Source organism: Aplysia californica, unplaced genomic scaffold (genome assembly GCF_000002075.1).
Source record: "Aplysia californica isolate F4 #8 unplaced genomic scaffold, AplCal3.0 scaffold00137, whole genome shotgun sequence".
NCBI lineage: Eukaryota > Metazoa > Mollusca > Gastropoda > Aplysiida > Aplysiidae > Aplysia > Aplysia californica.
The window spans coordinates 903,262-908,967 of record NW_004797407.1 but is presented as its reverse complement, the minus strand read 5'-3'; positions in this window follow the sequence as shown (position 1 = coordinate 908,967).

The window sequence follows — 5,706 nt, the reverse complement described above, 5'->3', positions numbered from 1 at the left end:
GGGGGGGATTTAAAAATTTTTTTTTTAACGTATTTTGTTTCTCCATAGATTTGTATTTTGGTATCCATGACTGTGTACTCCGACATAGTTCCCCGATTCATCATGGGATGCAGCATTTCACTCTTAGTTTGTGGATGGTTGGGGGGTGCTCTGGTGCGGTTTGCTCTTTTCCTACCAAACATCTGTCGTCCTTATATCTCCTTCTTTGATCTCGTCTGTTACTCTCTTGTAACACCTCTGATCTTCAGCACTAATATGACACTATTGCGTTGCGAGTGCCGTTAAACTCTTACTAAGTGTGGACTAACTCTTGGATTTCGGACCAAATAGAAGGGATAGGAAAGGATGCACACCCACTTGACTAAAAATGCTATAAGCTTAAGAGAAAATGATGTTTTCCCCCAACGCTTGCGTGCCCATGCTCTGCGTGCACCAGCTCAATGAAATGTTTTTAAGTAAGGTGAGCAAAGTGTGGCGGCCATGACTGTGTTTGGTCTGTGATAGTGTAATCCAAGTCTATGCGTATTTGTAAATGATTTAAATTATTTCGTTTTAAGTCACTTAATTTCTGTTTCTAACGCCTCTCATGTTGAAAGTGAGCTGAACTCGCCGACTGACCCAAAACTGGATATGACCTTTAGCCCGCCTGTTCTGAGATGATATGGGGGGATGACATGCGGGCATTTTGTAACATCTGAGATGTCAAAATAGATTTGTATTTCTTTCAATAAAAACATGTTGTCCACACACTCTTCCTTCCGAATTGTTTGTTACTTCATATAGATTTGTGCTTGTCAGTCGCTGCGAGTTTAGAACAATTGTAATTGTATTTGATGTATGGCTCTTTTTGTGTATGCAGACGGTCAATTTAGCTTAAGATGATCTCAAGATTGTCTTCATGCAGCTTCTTTTATGGCTGATTCTTCCTACGTTTGAAGCGCAGATTCTGTCGCAGTGATCGCATTTTATTTTTTTAGATATTAATAATAAAATCAAACTATTGAAAGCTTATAGATTTGTGTGATTGGCGGGTGCTCTGTTGTGATATGCTCCTTCTTTCCTGTCAAACATCTGTTGTTCTTATCTCTCCTCTTCCTTTTTTATGTCCGTTACTCTCTTGCAACGCCTCTAATCTTTGGCACGTATGTGACATACTGTGTTGCAAGTACAGCAAAACGCTTACTAGGAAAAGGAAAGCTAAAAGATGCCAATTTCATCTACAGTACCAACGTTCAAAGCTATCTTAATACTTGTGCTTGATTGGCTTAATTAAAACATTTGTAAAGGTCATGCTTCCTTAGTTTAATTAATTAACCCGTATCTATCAAGGTCAGATAATATTCAATTACACTTACTCGGTTCATTTAGTCGATATTGTCACGGTCACATATTATTTTTTGTACATTGAATGTACTTAGTTAACTTAACCTATAATATTTCTGAAGGTCATATATTAGAATACTCGGTTTGTACTTTTATATATTACGAAGGTCATAATAAATAATATAGTGGCGTCCCCCAAAAAATTTGAAAATGTTTTCAACCAATACTCGTGTTAAGGTCTCGCGTTAACCACCCATGCAGCATATCAATTTAAAGCTAAATAAATTCTGCATCATCTGATCCATGAATATTTCATCTATGTTTAGAAATGCCTGAGGAGATATTTTCATTCAAAATTGACCTTAAAATATCCGGCTGGACAAAATTGTACGAAATAAATAAAACAACGTAAAATTGTCTTCACGCGCGCATTAGATAGCATCGATATCGAAAGTACCGATATAGACGTACATTGTATATTCAATGAATGGAACTTTTTGTCTCCGCAATAAACACTATTTTATTAAGATATTTGTCTCGATAGTTTAAAACAAAACGGAAAACAGAGCAATCACACATACCACACAAAACTTGGTCTTAACATTAAATATGCTCATTGCTGTTTTGCTTAGGAGCCATTGCTTTTGTGTAGTGCTCGAACCCTTTGGGCATCGATTCTATTACTTTGGACACAATTATGTGTCATTTCATCCCAAATGTTAAAGAGAGTTGCAAACAAAAGGTCTGAACTGGGAACAAAGTCTCTTTTCTTCCGATGCTGTTTCTTGGAACTTCCCATACATAGTACTTGAAGGGTACATATCGGGGCTATTTACTGGTGACCACTCCAACGTTGATTTGATTCGGTTTTCCAAGAATTGTCTATTGGCAATGGTCCTGTGAGAAAATTCTTTGCTATGCATGGAGATGTCTACTTAAACGACACTTGACGAAAATAAGGGCAAGACAAGATGTTTGAGAACGACTTGCGCGATGTAGCCCACTAAACCATGCCATCCGGTGAATCTCATGAGGGCGATTTTGTTCATTCTACCCCTGACCACCCAAACTCATGGCGGTTTCGTGGCCTCTGTTCTTCACTGACAGATGATTAAGTCAAAAATTTTACTAACACATTCCAATGTACAAAAAATGTTAAGTGCACAGCACTAAACCAATAGTTCTTAATTAAACCAAAAATAAATTAAAACTAATGAACTTGTGCAACTGTTTAGTCCAGGTTTTGTGTGGTATGTGCAACTGCTGTTTTCCAATCTGTTTGAAAATATCCCCAGAATATGTTGTTCACTGCAGAAAAAACAATATTCTTTTTTGTTTGATATTCAATACAAGTCCACATACCACCAATGTATGTTGATGCACCTCAATATAATACGAGCGAACACACTTTTACGTTTCTCTGATTTCGCATAATTTTGAAAGCCTGATTTGTTAAGGTCAGTTTTGACCATATTATCTCAGGCGTCTCTTAACATAGATGAAACAATATTATTATGTCAGATGATGCAGATTTTAATTAGCTTTAAAGTGGTAAGCAGCATAAGCGGGTTGTAAAAGGCTATGACACGATGACTGGGTGATTGCATTTTCAAATTTCTTTTGGACGCTACATTATTTAAGTACATTTAGATTTGTATACTTAATTAATTTAACCTGTATTTATTAAGGTCACAAGCTAGAATATCCTACTTGGTTAGCTTAAATTAACCTATTGTCAAGATCACGTTATATTATAATACTTGGTTAGCTTAAAATTAACCTATATTTGTCTAGGTCATAATATATTAGATATGCTTGATTTGCTTAATTAACCTATATAATTTGTCAGCGTGACTAGTGGTCAATACAGATGACAGAATGAACCACCATCGCGGAAACGTTCGGTCGGTCAAGTGTACGGTGACCCGGAAATCGAAGACGTCTCCGCCTGTGTGTTGCCTCGGGCAACGCGGAAGAAGAGGTCCTGCTAGGTAAAGAGTAGTGCTGGGCAATGAGTCTCTTTAGCAAAATCCGGGTAATATGTTAGTGCACCTCTTCGGTAAATGATTTGTTATGAACCGCTTCGGCAAATGGGTTAGTACCACTTCGACAAACGGGTTAGCATCACTTCAACAAAAAAGTGCACCCACTTCGGCAAACGGGTCAGGAAAGAGAGTTAAGAGTCTGAATTCGGATAATGTTTTATTGAGGATTAACTGATTATCCGGATATTTATCTGGATTTTGTCCACTTCTAGTATAGGGGCATAACTCGTGCTTGTTAGGTCTTTTTTTTTTGGGTCAGGGCAAGACAAGTTTCGCGCCTGGTGTAGAGCGGAAGTAGTCCATAATTATAATTTAAATTTGGTCACTTAACAGCGGGCTGACCCAAATTTCGGGGGTTTCAAGAAATCTTGATCTACATCAAAAGTGAGCATTGCTCTACCAACAGGAGAAGTTTGGTTTTATTGGTGTGTATATTTGTTTGGTTATAGAGAAAACTCTCCTTGTCTACCTTCGATTTTCTCAATACAGCATTTTTTCTTGATAACTCTGGTGTGCCCAAAAGCGTTTTTCTTGATAACTCCGGTGTGCTAAAAAGCGACCATTCAAATGTAGAACTCATTACATCTCGGCGACAGTTGAACCTTGCCATCTAAGACGACTACAGTTTTTTTTTTCTTTCTTTAAAAACAAATAACGCTTTACTATTATAATATCATTATTATAGTTCTACTTGTTTTCTCTCCCCCCCCCCCCCCCCCCCTTTTTTTCCACTCCCTTGAATTTGAATGAAAAGCGGTTTTCTTTCCCGAAAAATACATATAATTAACAGAACACAATGATTTGTAGTAAAGCTGGTATGCGCTCAAAATAATTAAAGCCGGTTGTTTAATGACTTTCAACAATTCACACACCCAAAGCCTGTCTCAGACAAGACGACAAACAGCCAATTGAAGGGGGGGGGGGGGGCTGGTTTATAAACCTATCTCGGTAACTATGCCCTTTATAGATAAAGCCTTACAGCAATGAGGTATAGCGGGAAAACATGTAAAATGTAACTTTAATTTTTTGTTTAAGTATACGGTTGCCATGGTAACGGCCGCCATATTGAAAATAAACAGCTTTCATAAAGTAAAAAGGATTTTTTATTTACCATTCAAAGTTGGTACATTGATAGACATACTCAATACAAAATCCCATACACTTGGGATCTTGGATATCTTGAATAGGAAAAAGTTAGAGATGGATAATTGACCTACCCCCTCATGCCTCTGAATTCGATGACATATTTATCCATGTAACTCGTTCATGAAAGCGTCGATTTTATTTTCCACCTGTATAAAGTTAGGTTATGGTATGAATAACAAGCCCTGAGAATGTCATTGAAATCAAAAATAAAATAAAAAAGTAGATGAGAAAAAACATCAAAAATTGAAGTTTTGAGAAAAAACGACATTCTGTTACATAATAGGCTAAATGAAAGTTCTAGCGCAGAAAATCTGAAAGATGATGATTGTAACACAAAGAGTAAGCACTTTTTAGATTACAAGTGATTGGAGTATTATAATACGTAAAAAGTCAGGATACCATAAATTGACCAAAAATCGTCGATTTAAAACCAACCCCCTCACTTAAAAGTCTGTCTCAGTTATGATGACACGCCCAAAGCTGTCTAAGTTATGACGAAAAACACCCAAAGTCTGCCTTGTCATGATGAGGAACAACTTAAGGCTCTCTTATTTGACAACAAACACCCAAGGTCTGTGTTGTCTTGACGACATGACGACAAACACAAAAAGTATGTCATTATTGTCATGTCGTAACGACAAATTCCTTTGGATACCAGTACCAGTTTTCGGATATACTAGATTCTGTCCCTCCTCCCCTTTCAACTTTCCTAGTGTGGTCGGTGGGTTCTGTGGAGTGGTTAGCCCCTTCTTTCCAAGAAAACATATACTATTCTATCGTACAGTGCAGCCTCTCTATAACGACCTTCGATATAACGACATCCTCTGTATAGCGACATGGTGCCCAGGTCCCGATTTTTCCCTTATATTTCATATAATATTTTTGGTTGCTTCCCTATAACGACAACTCTCTATAACAACATTTTTTTTTCTGGCCCCGACAAAGTCGTTATAGAGAGGTTGCACTGTATCGTTTTTATCTCTTTTAACGTTACTCTCTAGATACCCTTGTTCATTCTGGCATGTATGTGACATAATTGTATTGCAAGTGCCGTAAAACTCTTATTAACACTTTTTTTAAAACTTCAACTTCACTACGGGTTTGAAACGTTGCCTGTTTGACGACAGGTTTGATGTAAAACAGCCGTTATACCAGTTACACCATTCGGCATCAAAAACTTCATTTCGTCTGA